Here is a 16,767-nt window from a genome sequence, read left to right on the forward strand (position 1 = left end):
AGTAGTGTATAGTGTAGTGTATAGTAGTGTATAGTGTAGTGTATAGTAGTGTATAGTGCAGTGTATAGTGTAGTGTAGTGTATAGTGTAGTGTATAGTGTAGTGTATAGGTGTAGTGTATAGTAGTGTATAATAGTGTATAGTGTAGTGTATAGTAGTGTATAATCGTGTATAGTGTAGTGTATAGTAGTGTATAGTGTAGTGTATAGTAGTGTATAGTAGTGTATAGTGTAGTGTATAGTGTAGTGTATAGTGTAGTGTATAATAGTGTATAGTGTAGTGTATAGTAGTGTAGTATATAGTGTATAGTAGTGGTGTATAGTAGTGTATAGTGTAGTGTATAGTAGTGTAGTGTATAGTGTAGTGTATAGGAGTGTATAGTGTAGTGTAGTATATAGTGTATAGTAGTAGTGTATAGTGTAGTATATAGTGTATAATAGTAGTGTATAGTAGTGTAGTGTATAGTGTAGTGTATAACAAACCTGTCACCCCCCTTATCAGTGCCCTACCTTATTACAAACCAACTCAGACCGTATTGATCACCCTCTGCCCCTATACATCTCAACGTTCATCTACAAAGTCCCACCACCACAAGAGAGAAAAACGCGAACAAATAGGCACACGAAACTATTTACTTTATCACCTGTTTGCCCAAATTGTAACTTCTACGCAACCGTATGGAACTGAAAACTCAATGACAGGAAGACGTTGGGGTGGGGGTGACACGTGCCACCCCCCCCTCACCCCCCCCCCTCCCCCAATGATCCGATCGAAATCCCTAATTTCGATCGGATCATTGGGGTTTATTGGCAATAAATCGATATTTTGAGACCCCCACTGCCACCGTGTAGCATATTATTATTATTATGAGATGATAAGACAATAATCCGAGTCTATAATTGGCAATAAGTAACGGCAAAGCGATTCTAAGCGACTCACAGAATTCCCTGAAGGCATCAACACCTTCAGCGAGCGCGATTCCGAACAGCCTGGCACAGCAGTCAACCCAAGGCACCTGCTGGGTTTGTCCCGTGACCTCCTCCTGCACCTAGCCTGGCACAGCAGTCAACCCACGGCACCTGCTGGGTCTGTCCCGCGACCTCCTCCTGCACCTAGCCTGGCACAGCAGTCAACCCACGGCACCTGCTGGGTCTGTCCCGTGACCTCCTCCTGCACCTAGCCTGGCACGGCAGTCAACCCACGGCACCTGTTGGGCCTGTCCCGTGACCTCCTCCTGCACCTAGCCTGGCACAGCAGTCAACCCACGGCACCTGCTGGGTCTGTCCCGTGACCTCCTCCTGCACCTAGCCTGGCACAGCAGTCAACCCACGGCACCTGCTGGGTCTGTCCCGTGACCTCCTCCTGCACCTAGCCTGGCACAGCAGTCAACGCACGGCACCTGCTGGGTCTGTCCCGTGACCTCCTCCTGCACCTAGCCTGGCACGGCAGTCAACCCACGGCACCTGCTGGGTCTGTCCCGTGACCTCCTCCTGCACCTAGCCTGGCACAGCAGTCAACCCACGGCACCTGCTGGGTCTGTCCCGTGACCTCCTCCTGCACCTAGCCTGGCACAGCAGTCAACGCACGGCACCTGCTGGGTCTGTCCCGTGACCTTCTCCTGCACCTAGCCTGGCACGGCAGTCAACCCACGGCACCTGCTGGGTCTGTCCCGTGACCTCCTCCTGCACCTAGCCTGGCACGGCAGTCAACCCACGGCACCTGCTGGGTCTGTCCCGTGACTTCCTCCTGCACCTAGCCTGGCACAGCAGTCAACCCACGGCACCTGCTGGGTCTGTCCCGTGACTTCCTCCAGCACCTAGCCTGGCACAGCAGTCAACCCACGTCACCTGCTGGGTCTGTCCCGTGACCTCCTCCTGCACCTAGCCTGGCACAGCAGTCAACCCACGGCACCTGCTGGGTCTGTCCCTTGACCTCCTCCTGCACCTAGCCTGGCACAACAGTCAACCCACGGCACCTGCTGGGTCTGCCCCGTGACCTCCTCCTGCACCTAGCCTGGCACCGCAGTCAAACCACGGCACCTGTTGGGTCTGTCCCGTGACTTCCTCCTGCACCTAGCCTGGCACAGCAGTCAACCCACGGCACCTGCTGGGTCTGTCCCGTGACTTCCTCCTGCACCTAGCCTGGCACAGCAGTCAACCCACGGCACCTGCTGGGTCTGTCCCTTGACCTCCTCCTGCACCTAGCCTGGCACAGCAGTCAACCCACGGCACCTGCTGGGTCTGTCCCTTGACCTCCTCCTGCACCTAGCCTGGCACAGCAGTCAACCCACGGCACCTGCTGGGTCTGCCCCGTGACCTCCTCCTGCACCTAGCCTGGCACAGCAGTCAAACCACGGCACCTGTTGGATCTGTCCCGTGACTTCCTCCTGCACCTAGCCTGGCACAGCAGTCAACCCACGGCACCTGGTGGGTCTGTCCCGTGACTTCCTCCTGCACCTAGCCTGGCACAGCAGTCAACCCACGGCACCTGCTGGGTCTGTCCCGTGACCTCCTCCTGCACCTAGCCTGGCAAAGCAGTCAACCCACGGCACCTGCTGGGTCTGTCCCGTGACCTCCTCCTGCACCTAGCCTGGCACAGCAGTCAACCCACGGCACCTGCAGGGTCTGTCCCGTGACCTCCTCCTGCACCTAGCCTGGCACAGCAGTCAACCCACGGCACCTGCTGGGTCTGTCCCGTGACCTCCTGCCGGCAGCGAGCCATGGACACGTCACGTGGCTTCTGAGTAGTGGCTGACCGTGGTGGTGACACCACCGCCTGTTAGTGGCGAATGGCGGTTGTTGTTGTTGTGTGTGGGTGTCGTGGATGTGTGGGGTGTGAGTGTGTGAATGAGTGAGTGGGTGGGTCAGAGGGTAAGTGACGTGTTGGGCGAATTCACGTAGACTCCAAATGTTAAATGTCTGAGTCGGACTAGACTAGAGGAATGTGGATTGTTAGTCAGTTCTTGAGTGATCATTGAATGCCATTGTTGTTGTTGTCGTCGCATCGAGCATTTAGCAACGTGTAGGAGGGGAAGGGAAATCCCCAAATAAGTATAACCCGTAAAAACTAAGTTTTTCACTCTAAACCCTTTATATGCGTGGCGGCTAGAGTCCTCTCGTCCTCTGGCTTGAGATGGCTGCCACCTATGGGTCAGATGATTGTCTGCAGTATTAAACAATTGGTAATTAAATATTTAATTTGTTTTCCCTAAACAGTGTAAAATTTTGGAGAAAACTAATTTCACGAACATTAATTGTCTCGCACAACGAGTCTGTGTGCAAAATGTCAGCTCGATTGGATCACGGGAAGTGGGTTAAAAAACGACCGAACGATTTGCACGGTCGTAAGCAAGCAAGCGAACTTAATATAAAGGATTTAAAACAGTCTGCCTCAGCAGCAGATCATGTCCATTATTCGACTAAACGATCAACTAAACTATTGTCTTGACTTGAAGCTTTCGTGTGACCGCAGGAATTCAGATTGTTTTTGGTCTTTCGGTAAAGTCACGTTGGATAGGTTGAAAGTAATAAAAAATAAAGTCAACAAAACACTACGACGTTTCGATCGCAACACAAGGAGCAAGATGACGATCGCTGGTTGATGACGTTCTTCCTGAGAATGCTCAATTTGAGAGAGAGATAAAACACAGAACCAGAGACATATAGACAGACATATAAGCAGACAGATATCTATGTATCTTTGTGATATCTGTCTGCTTATATGTCTGTCTATATGTCTCTGGTTCTGTGTTTTATCTCTCTCTCAAATTTAGCATTCTCAGGAAGAACGTCATCAACCAGGTAGGGTGTTGCTGTTATATTATCCGACTCTGTTGTATTACATTTCTAAGTGTACTAGATTTGTGTTTCTATTTCATTTATACCTGATGATGATTGCTTGTGTTGCAATCGAAACGTCGTATGCTATTATTTAATTTATTATTTTATCTATAGACGTGACTTAACCGAAAGAACCAAAGAGTAATTCCTGCAGTCACGAAAGCTCCAAATTAAGTTTCAGGTTTTAATTCTCCGAAATCGGGTTTCATTGTATTCAAGAAAAAACCCGATGCCTGCCGCTGGCAAAATCGGTTTTTAAATCCTTTATTAAATCCTTTATATTAAGTTCGCTTGCTTGCGTGCTTGCTTGCTTGCTTACGACCGTGCAAATCCTTCAGTCGTTTTTTAACCCACTTCCCGTGATCCAATCGAGTTGACATTTTGCACACAGACTCGTTGTGCGTGACAATTTATTTTCGTGAAATTTTTTTTCCAAAATTTTACACTGTTTAAAGATTTTTTTTTTATTTAATTACCAATTGCTTAATGCTGGCAGACAATCATCTGACCCATAGGTGGCAGCCATCTCAAGCCAGAGGACGAGAGGCCTCTAGCCGCCCCGATACCACGCATATAAAGGATTTAGAGTGAAAAACTTTGTTTTTAATTTTTCCCACCCATGATGTGTTCATAGTTCTTGTTCAGAAGCGACATCACGAATGATAGCTCAGCCAAGTGGCAGATCGTCGTCACCACGTGGAAATGTATTGTAGCAGTCAAATACTCTGAATACTTCATTAGACCACCTTTGCCAGTAACAAAATATAATAATAATAGGGTGTTTCCCCTTTTTTTATAGGTAAAAAGGTTTCAGTTTTGTTGCCAGAATAAAGGGGAAACCCCCTATTATTACTCTGAATACTATTTCGCTATTTCAATTTCTATTTAAAGCTTTCGTGACTGCAGGGATTCATATGCTTGGTTCTTTCGGTAAAGTAACGTAGAAGGGAAATAATAAAATAATACAAATTTTACGTAATAAAATACAATTCTCACGACGTTTCGGCCACAACGCAAGCAGCCGTCCTCAGGTGAAGAACAGGGCTGCCATTCAGACGCTGTCTTTCCGACAGACCTGTTCTTCACCTGAGGACGGCTGCTTGCGTTGTGGCCGAAACGTCGTGAGAATTATTTTATTGTGTTTTATTTTTATTATTTTATTACTTCCCTTCTACGTGACTTTACCGAAAGAACCAAGAAGCAGCACTATTGTCAGCTGTGTGGAAGGAACTCGCACTAGTTCAGTTTCCAGTAATGCTGTCACTCCCCCAGAGCCATTCTTTGAAGGCGAACCCTCAACAGCTAATGGTATACAAGAACCAGAAGTCGCAAACTGGTTTTGATTCCTTACCCGTACCCGTACCCGGCCGCACCAGGGTCGCAAATGGGTACCCGTACCCGTACCCGGCCGGGTACGGGTACCCGTTCCCTACCCGTACCCTACCCGAAATGAGTGACAAACGGTTACTCACCAGTGACTCACGGCCTACCCGTACCCGGCCGCACCAGGGTCGCAAACGGGTACCCGTACCCATACCCGGCCGGGTACGGGTAGCCGGGTATCGGGTAGGGTACGGGTAGAGCGCTTGGTGGAAAAACGAGAAGTTCCAACGATGGACTTTTGAACTGAATATTGCCAAATGGGCAGAAGGTTTCCAAACAGTGGCTACTGTACTCACCCTCAACAGGTTGTGTGCACTGTCAGTTTAACACGTAGCAGGCTTTCGCGACCAATATTATTCATAATCAACGTTTTTGGGTTAGATCAAGTTATTTATAAATGTGTCGTAACCCTCCACCACCCGACATGATGCTGGATGCAATTATCTAATGCAGCAACTTGATGGGGAACGCAAATACTGGAGGGACATTTTGAAAAGAGTTGTAGCAGTGATCAAGTTCTTGGGTGAAAGAGGACTTGCGTTTGGGGGGGGATGATGAACGGTTTGGGTCAACCCACAACGATAATTTCCTTGGCATCCCAGAATTGCCATCACAATTTGACCCATTCTTAGCTGGACATATTTAAAAGTTTGGCGGAACAGGAAGAGGCACAGTGTCCTATCTGTCGTCGACAATATGTGAAGAGTCTAACATGTAGGCTTTCGCGATGATGCTGGATGCAGTTACCAGCGAAACGTCGTACAACTCAAACATGGTAAATGTTGTGGTTTCACGCTTCGACACACCGGTGGGGCTAAAGCAGTGAACTATTTGTCTTTTGTCAACGTGACACTTTTTTACTGATTGGCCGTGTCGGGTGGTGGAGGGTTACGACACATTTATAAATAACGCGATCTAAACCACAAAAACGTTGATTATGAATACGTGAAGAACTCGTTGAGCTAATGGGTCAGAAAACTCGCCAAACAATAGCGGATGAGATTCGGGATGCCAAATATTTTTCAATAATTGTTGACTCCTTCACCCCAGACCTGTCACATGTGGACCAATCGACGTTCATATTCTGGTTTGTTAATAGCAGCGGTAATGTGGTGGGGCAATTCCTGGGATTTGAGCCAATCGAGAGACACACTGGTAAAAAGTTGAGCAGACTGTGTGACTTTGATGGTGGAGAGCCTTGGGTTGGACCTCTCAAACTGTAGAGGCAGTCATATGACAATGCAAGCAACATGTCAGGAAAATACAATGGGGCTACAGGCCCACCTGAAACAAAAAAACCCCTCTGATAGAGTGTGTGCCTTGCGCAGCGCATTCACTCAACTTAGTTGCTGTTAACGCCTTAGACGACAGGAGCCCAGAGGCTGACGAGTCTTTTTTTAACATGTTGCAGGAATTCATCTTCTTGGTTCTTTCGGTAAAGTCACATAGAAGGGAAGTAATACAATAATAAAAATAAAACATACCGAAAGAACCAAGAAGATGAATCCCTGCAGTCACGAAAGCTTGAAATCGAAATGTTGCAGTACAAATGTTGCTCTTCATCCACACACAGAGATGGGGGAACGTCTTTCGGAAGACAGATGTCAGACCGGCATTAAAATCGCTGTCCAGTACTCGGTGAAGTGCTCGGGCATAGTCAACCAAGGCACCGTAGAGGAGTGACACCCACATTAGAGAGGCCTTCGGTGGTGTGTGCAATGATTAATAATGAGAACAGAGATAATAGAATTGAGGCCGCTGGACTACGTGCTAAATTGGACACCTTAGAGATGGCGTTCATGGCGCATTTATGGGACGTCGTACTTGACCGGTTCCACGCTACAAGCGTGCACCTACATGAAAGTGGCATTGACATTAATTCTAGATTTGAAGCTTTCGTGACTGCAAGGATTCATATTCTTAGGTGTTTTGTCGGTAAAGTCACGTAGGTAAAACATTAAAATTAATTAAAGTAAAATAAAATAAATTATTTTATTTTACTTTTATTAATTTTAATAAAATAAAATAAATTATTTTACTTTTATTTATTTTAATGTTTTACCTACGTGACTTTACCGAAAAAACCTAAGAGTATGTCATTGACATCTCTGTAGCAACACAGATTTTGTCTTCTTTGGGGGATTTTGTGGCGGGACAGCGAGATCAGTTTGAGGCTTTTGAAAGGGCAGCCTTACATGTGACGGGTGTCTCTCAGTCATCTGAGCACGATCTTCAGCGGAAGAGGAAATGCAAAACATTTGCAGATGAGAGCTCAGAGCCAGATGTGACACTTAAGCGGAGGGAGAAGTGTGGTCACTGATAAGCGAGTGGCATGCCTTGAACATCGCTTGGACGCTTACAAGCGTTTGACCAGTCTCTTTGAAGTTCTGTTAAGTCAGATCAGGTGTCTAACAGTGATGTCATCGTGTAAAAGGTAAATGCGATCTCCGCTGCATATCCATCAGACGTGGACATGAACTTTGCCAACGAACTCATCCAATTCTCAAGTCCATCATGTCTCACTCTTGAGGCTGAGAATTGCCCAACTAAATTGCTTGAGACGTTGCCTGAAGACGGTTGCTTGTGTTGCGATCGAAACGTCGTGATCTATGAATTTTCAACCCACGTGACTTGACCGAAATAACCAAAGAGTATGGATTCCTGCAGCCACGAAAGCTTCAATTCAAGATTGATTCTATGGGAGCGTTTAATATTGAAGTCTATGGGGAGCCTTTAACATTGAAGTCTATGGCAGCGTTTAACATTGAAGTCTATGGGAGCGTTTAACATTGAAGTCTATGGGAGCGTTTAACATTGAAGTCTATGGGAGCGTTTAACATTGCAGTCTATGGGAGCCTTTAACATTGAAGTATATGGGAGCGTTTAACATTGAAGTCTATGGGAGCCTTTAACATTGAAGTCTATGGGAGCGTTTAACTTTAAAGTCTATGGGAGCCTTTAACATTGAAGTCTATGGGAGAATTTAACATTGAAGTCTATGGGAGCGTTTAACATTGAAGTCTATGGGAGCGTTTAACATTGAAGTCTATGGGAGCGTTTAACTTTAAAGTCTATGGGAGCGTTTAACATTGAAGTCTATGGGAGCGTTTAACGTTGCAGTCTATGGGAGCGTTTAACATTGAAGTCTATGGGAGCATTTAACATTGAAGTCTATGGGAGCGTTTAACATTGACGTCTATGGGAGAATTTAACATTGCAGTCTATGGGAGCCTTTAACATTGAAGTCTATGGGAGAGTTTAACATTGAAGTCTATGGGAGCGTTTAACATTGAAGTCTATGGGAGCGTTTAACATTGAAGTCTATGGGAGCGTTTAACATTGAAGTCTATGGGAGCGTTTAGCATTGAAGTCTATTGGAGCGTTTAACATTGAAGTCTATGGGAGCGTTTAACATTGGAGTATATGGGAGCGTTTAACATTGAAGTCTATGAGAGCGTTTAACATTGAAGTCTATGGGAGCGTTTAACATTGAAGTCTATGGGATCCTTTAACATTGAAGTCTATGGGAGCGTTTAACATTGAAGTATATGGGATAATTTAACATTGAAGTCTATGGGAGCGTTTAACATTGAAGTCTATGGGAGCGTTTAACATTGAAGTCTATGGGAGCGTTTAACATTGAAGTCTATGGGAGCGTTTAACATTGAAGTCTATGGGAGCGTTTGACATTGAAGTCTATGGGAGCGTTTAACATTGAAGTCTATGGGAGCGTTTAACATTGAAGTCTATGGGAGCGTTTAACATTGAAGTCTATGGGAGCGTTTAACATTGAAGTCTATGGGAGCGTTTAACATTGAAGTCTATGGGAGCATTTAACATTGAAGTCTATGGGAGCGTTTAACATTGAAGTCTATGGGAGCCTTTAACATTGAAGTCTATGGGAGCATTTAACATTGAAGTCTATGGGAGCCTTTAACATTGAAGTCTATGGGAGCGTTTAACATTGAAGTCTATGGGAGACTTTAACATTGAAGTATATGGGAGACTTTAACATTGAAGTCTATGGGAGCATTTAACATTGAAGTCTATGGGAGCATTTAACATTGAAGTCTATGGGAGCCTTTAACATTGACATCTATGGGAGCCTTTAACATTGAAGTCTATAGGGCGCCTTTAACATATGATTTTATTATGTTTTATTTGTATTATTTTATTATTTCCATTCTATGTGACTTTACCGAAAGAACCAAGAAAATCTATGAGAAGCCTTTAACAATGAAGTCTATGGGAGCGTTTAACATTGAAGTCTATGGGAGCCTTTAACATTGAAGTCTATGGGAGCGTTTAACATTGAAGTCCACGGGCTGTATGGGATGATAGCACCCTCTCTCGACTCTGTATGGTACCAAAGAACATTTCTTTTCGACACATCCCATCAGCCACTCGGCCTCCTGGGAGGGCAATTATTTCGTGAGCAATTTCTCTCATGAACAAGCAACAGTTTGTTTGAATGTTCACCACAAGTATCGGTGTGTGGCGGTCAATTTTGGTACTTAATTTCTTGCAAAAGTTTTAATGTATTTGGTGTTTGAACATCTTAACACGACTGTTTTATTCCCAGAAATGTAGTAGTGGGTTCAACTCTCCAACACACAGCAACCGGTTAGTGCTGTACTAGTAGCGAATTGTAAATGTTGTAGTGGGTTTAACTCTCCAACACACAGCAACCGGTTAGTGCTGTACTAGTAGCGAATTGTAAATGTTGTAGTGGGTTTAACTCTCCAACACACAGCAACCGGTTAGTGCTGTACTAGTAACGAATTGTAAATGTCGTAGTGGGTTTAACTCTCCAACACACAGCAACCGGTTAGTGCTGTACTAGTAACGAATTGTAAATGTCGTAGTGGGTTTAACTCTCCAACACACAGCAACCAGTTAGTCCACACATCTCCTCCATCACCACCATCACCATCACCTCCACCACCTTCACCACAACCATCTCTTCCACCACCACCATCACCACCACCATCACCACCTCCACCACCATCACCTTCACCACCACCATCTCCTCCACCACCACCATCACCACCACCACCTTCACCACCACCTTCACCACAACCTTCACCACCACCATCACCACCTCCACCACCATCTCCTCCACCACCACCACCATCACCTTCACCACCGCCACCACCACAACCATCACCACCACCTCCATCACCTCCACTACCTTCACCTTTACCACCTCCATCGCCACCACCATCACCTTCACCATCACCTTCACCATCACCACCACCATCACCTTCACCACCACCATCACCACCTCCACCACCATCTCCTCCACCACCACCACCATCACCTTCACCACCGCCACCACCACAACCATCACCACCACCTCCATCACCTCCACCACCTTCACCTTTACCACCTCCATCGCCACCACAATCACCTTCACCATCACCTTCACCATCACCACCACCATCACCTTCACCACCACCATCACCACCTCCACCACCATCTCCTCCACCACCACCACCATCACCTTCACCACCGCCACCACCACAACCATCACCACCACCTCCATCACCTCCACCACCTTCACCTTTACCACCTCCATCGCCACCACAATCACCTTCACCATCACCTTCACCATTGCCACCACCATCACCATCGCCAGTACGCTTTCGTGACCAACATCATCCACGATAGAGGTTTTTTGTGGTTAGATCGCTTGAATGTATAAACATTGTGTCGTTAAAACCACCCACCACCCGACACAGCCAACTAGTAAGAGTCGTCACGTGAACAGAACGTGCCAATTCGTCACTGGGGCAGATGCATTGATCGGCACTCCCCATGCGCCATTGGAACCTCATTTGGCAGTAAAAAATATGATAATTGTTTTTTTACCCTTCTATCTGGCAACAAAACTGACATCTTTTTTACAAGGAGTCATGTTTGCATAGACCGCAATACCTGCAGTCATAATGCAAACATCTGGTCCAACCCATGTGAGACTAGGCTCTAAGGAAAGCTGTCTCGAGTGTGGACCAATCAACTTCATGGACAGTGCACATTATCAGAGTTATGTTTTTTGTTTGCATTATGACTGCAGGTATTGTGGTCTATGCAAACATGACTCATTGTAAAAAAAAAAGGTGTCAGTTTTGTTGTCAGATAAAAGGGTAAAAAAACTATTATCATATTTTTTACTGGCAAATGAGGTTCCAATGGTGTAAATGTTTATCCCGAGCTCTCATACTCTGATGGTGCATTGCCTTTGAGTTGTGCGCCTTTTGGCGTCATCTGGTCCAACCCATGTGAGACTAGGCTCTAAAGAAAGCTGTCTCGGGTGTGGACCAATCAACTTCAAGGACAGTGCATACATTATCAGAGTTATGTTTTTTGTTTGCATTATGATTGCAGGTATTGTGGTCTATGCAAACATGACTCCTTATAAAAAAAGGTGTCAGTTTTGTTGCCAGATAGAAGGGTAAAAAAACAATCATCACTCCCCATGCTTCGATTTAAAGTTTTCGCGACTGCAGGGATTCATCTTCTTGGTTCTTTCGGTAAAGTCACGTAGAAGGGAAGTAATAAAATAATAAAAAGAAAACATAATAATAGTGAGAATTATTTTATTATGTTTAATTTTTATTATTTGATTACTTCCCTTCTACGTGATTTTACCGAAAGAACCAAGAAGATGACTCCCCATGCTATTAGCGGGTAGACCCCCCTTCTCAATTTTGGAGCTTTCGTGACTGCAGGAATTATTCTTCGGTTCTTTCGGTTAAGTCACGTCTAAAGATAAAATAATAAATTTAATAATAGCATATTACGACGTTTCGATTGTAACACAAGCAATTTCTTTTATGCCTGATGATGATTGCTTGTGTTGCAATCGAAACGTCGTAATATGCTATTATTTAATTTATGATGTTATCTTTAGACGTCACTTAACCGAAAGAACCAAAGAATAATCCCCAATTCTCGTCAACAGGGGGCGGAAGCGGGCCACTCAGCCACTTTCAGCGTCCATGACCCAATGGGCAAACGCCAATCCCTAGGGAAATGGATCCTGGGATGACGTCACCTTCCAGAATGTTCTGGAAGGAAGGCGTGGCTAAGGCGGAGCAAGCCACGGGCCTGGATATAAGCCGGATCTCTGAAGGGTCCGGCTCGGTCATCTGCAAGCCGAAGACCAAAGACGGAGCTGCAGGTATGGACCGGCCATAAATGACGTCACGCGATTTTGTACGATTTTTGACCCCCCCCCCCTTCCTCGGCGTCACAAAAATACAGACCCCCCCCCTCAAATATGACGTCACAAAGCTCTGCCCCCCCCCCCCAAAAAAAAAACATGCTTCAAATTGCTTTAAACTATTGTTTGCGTATTTAATGTGGCGCTGCACTCTGATGTTGTAGGAGAAAACATTTATCAAAAAGTCTATTTAATTAAGTAGAACGTGTTGTATATATTTATTTAAAGTTGCGCATTTTGATGTGACGTCACATTTCTCAACCCCCCCCCCCCTCGTCACACATCGTCACAAATTTCTGACCCCCCCCCCCCCCCCCCGGGTGCGTGACGTCATTTATGGACGGCCCCATAGGACCCTGGACCCCAAACTCCGCTGTCCTTCTAAGGGCCGGAGCTGAGTGAGGTCAATGGTCAAGACCAGGAGATTCTAGATTTGAAGCTTTCGTGACTGCAAGGATTCATATTCTTAGGTTTTTTCGGTAAAGTCACGTAGGTAAAACATTTAAATTTAAATTAATAAAATAAAAATCACGACGTTTCGGAGGCAACACAAGCTTCCGTCTTCAGGTGGAACCATCACACCTGAAGACGGAAGCTTGTGTTGCCTCCGAAACGTCGTGAAAATTTAAAATTAAAATTAATAAAAGTAAAATAAAATAACCATCACACCTGAAGACGGATGTGTGATGCCGCCGCCACGAAGCCGTTCGGCAGGCGCCCCATCCCCGACCTCGCCACCACCAAGCATCAGAGCCAACCCCTTGTCCCCCTCACCTCACCTCACATGAACACACCCGCACGCATTCCCCCCCCCCCCCCCCCATAGAGCTCCGAGGGGAGGTCACCTGGCCGACCGGTTTTTATCCGAGAAATCCTTATCGGGATTAACTCTCACGGTTTCCGGCGATCAGGGAATTGGATGACCTCCCCCGTGCTACATTGCGCCGCGGCGCTGCGACCGTCCTTAATATGGTGTGGTCGCGGCGTGGGGCATTCGGCCACCGCGGTTGAAGCGCATTTCCACTCACACACACCCCCACGGGTCGACGAGACAGACGGAGGAGGGAGGGGACAGCATGAATAGCGGGACCGCAGGGGCTCTTGCGCATAGTCATGGAGGGTTGGGATCATTACGCTTGAGCGCGCAGGCCCCATTGTTAGGAAGGGTAAGGGAGTAATTAGGATTACGAACACATTTTCAGAACGAATTATAATGCTCGCAATCCAAGGTTTTACTGTATTGTGTTTCCTCACCTAGGGTCTCCTCTAGTTCCTGACTCACTACACTACTGTAGATTTCCACATGATGATGATGATTCACTTGGTTGAACTATGACTTGTGATGGTCAGGGTGACTTCTTTGTGCCGTGTACGCCTTTTGGCGTCCTCTGGTCTAGCACCAATTGAGACGAGGCTCAAAAGAAAGCCGTCTCTGGTGTGGACCAATCAATTTCAAGGACAATGTCAACGCAGTAAAACCTCGGAGATCGAATGCCCCAGAACTCAAACAATTTGGTGATCGAACAAAAATTTCGACCATTTTTTGTCCCCGGACATCGAACAAAAATTCGGAGGTCGAACAACTGGAAGAACCTGTTTGGGCCAAGACGTGTAACCAGGGACAAAGGCGATTGACCCAGTTTACACGCAGCTCTCGCCCAGTGCAGACCCGCAAAACATCTTTCCGTTAACTTTTTCGTTAATTTCATTTATTTTAGTGTTTTTTTTTTGTGTTTAACCATACACAATGGCTCCTGAAAAGGTTAGTAGCAGTGATAAGCAGAGGTCGCAAACGGGTTTTGATTCCTTACCCGTACCCATACCCGGCCGCACCAGGGTCGCAAACGGCGACCCGTACCCAGCCGGGTACGGGTACCCGTTCCCTACCCGAAATGAGTGACAAACGGTGACTCACCAGTGACTCACGGCCTACCCGTACCCGTACCTGGCCGCACCAGGGTCACAAACGGCTACCCGTACCTGTACCCGTACCCGACCGGGTACGGGTAGCCGGGTATCAGGTAGGGTACGGGTATCGGGTACCCGATTGCGACCTCTGGTGATAAGCCAAAAATGAAGGTTTAGTTTTAATGGAGGGGGACTTCCCTTCCAAGCAACACTGACACCTCCTCCTCCTCCCCTCCTCACCACCTTCCACTGAAGCCATCCACTCTCCTTACTACAGGTAAAATGAAGTTCAATGTTAATTTATTCTATTAATTATAACTGTGTTGCTTGTTTTTTGAATGCTTTTATGTACTGTACTGTTTTGTAATATTGTAAACTTTGTGTAAAAATGGTCCATAATAGGAGCATCCTTGGGTGGGGAACCAATCTATGCTATTTCCATTCATTCTTATGGGGACAATTGATTCGGTGTTCGAACAAATCGGTGTTCGAACACGGTTTTGGAACGAATTAAGTTCGATCTCCGAGGTACCACTGTATATTATCAGAGTGGTTTTTTGTTTGCATTTTGAAGACACGTGTATTGTGGTTATTGCAGACATGATTCCTTGTTAAAAGGTTTCAGTTTTGTTGCCAGAAAAAAGGGGGAAAACCCCTATTATTATACTATATAGCAGCTCAGTGGGACCTTACACCTGATAAAATAAAAAAAAATAGTTTAAAAGTTTAAAAGTACTATACTATGAGACATCTCCTTTACCAGTGGCAAAATATAGTAATAGGTTTTTACCCTTTCAACTGGTACAAAAACTGACACCTTTATACAAGGCATCATGTTTGCAATAACCAGAACACAAGCAGTCAAAATGCAAACAAAAAGAAACAACTCTGATGATGATAATGATATGCACTGCCCTTGAAGTTGATTGGTCCACACTCGAGACAGCTTTTCTTAGAGCCTAGTCTCCATTGGTGTTGGACCAGATGACGCCAAAAGGCGTACAACTCAAAGACAGCGCACCATCAGAGTATTGAGAGCTCGGGGTAAGCATTTACACTATGAGACATCTCCTTTACCAGTGGCAACATATAGTAATAGGTTTTTACCCTTTCAACTGGTACAAAAACTATCATTATCAGAGTTGTTTCTTTTTGTTTACATTTTAACTGCTTGTGTTGTGGTTATTGCAAACATTATGCCTTGTATAAAGGTGTCAGTTTTGTACCAGTTGAAAGGGTAAAAACCTCTTACTACAGTTTAAAAGTATTTAGAGTAATTGTCTGCTGATACAAGTTTCTAAATGATGATGATGCGCTCACTCCACTGAGCTTTCATTTGTCATAGCCAGGCCAACTTCTGAATAAAACAGATGCTTTATAGCATCTTCTTGGTTCTTTCGGTAAAGTCACGTAGAAGGGAAGTAATAAAATAATAAAAATAAAATATTTTTTTATTATTTTATTATTCCCTTCTACGTGACTTTACCGAAAGAACCAAGAAGATGAATCCCTGCAGTCACGAAAGCTTTAAATCGATGCTTTATAGCAGTTCAGTGAGGCATTACCTGGTGAAATAAAAAAATATAGTGAAATAGTATGCAGAGTATTTGACTGCTACTATAATGTTTTACATGATAAGCTACTTGGCTGAGCTAACATCATTTGCGATAACCAAGTCCACTTATAAAACACATTCCTGCGGAGGGAGCTGGTAGGAACGTCGGGTTGCTCGGTCAATGGCCTGCAGGGTCAACGGCGGCGTGGTGTATTCCGCAAATATGCCCAACTGTGAGGGCGGGCACAAGCCGGCGTGAGTAGGTGAAACGTTGAGTTTTATAAGGGCACCACGGGGTGACCAGCCCCTCCCCACCCAGCCCCACCCCTCCCACCCTCCCCACCCAGCCCCACCCCTCCCCACCCAGCCCCTCCCCACCCTCCCCACCCAGCCCCACCCCCCACCCAGCCCCACCCTCCCCACCCAGCCCCTCCCCACCCTCCCCTTTCCACCCAGCCCCTCCCCACCCTCCCCTCCCCACCCAGCCCCTCCCCACCCTGCCCTCTCCACCCAGCCCCACCCTCCCATTTTTGGATGCACGACGGACGGACAGAATAATCCCCTGTGGGCTGGTGTAACCATGAGGTTCCTACCAGTAAAAAAAATTGCTCCTACATAGCAGTTCAGTGGGGCATTACACCTGGTGTAAGATTTAACAAATAACAACGTAGTTCTAAAATAAGGTTTATGAAAGACCAATCACCGATCAAATCGCTGATGAAGACTGCGAATTATAATCGCGTTGAAACGTATGGATAAGAGGGGCGAGGGGGAGAGGGGCCTTTACACCTGGTGTAAGAAACAAAATGACATTGTTTATAGTTTTAAAATAAAATAAAGAAAGATCAGCCTCTTACA

Source organism: Lethenteron reissneri, chromosome 70, assembly GCF_015708825.2.
Source record: "Lethenteron reissneri isolate LAM-NWPU_2019-01 chromosome 70, ASM1570882v1, whole genome shotgun sequence".
Classification (NCBI taxonomy): Eukaryota; Metazoa; Chordata; class Hyperoartia; order Petromyzontiformes; family Petromyzontidae; genus Lethenteron; species Lethenteron reissneri.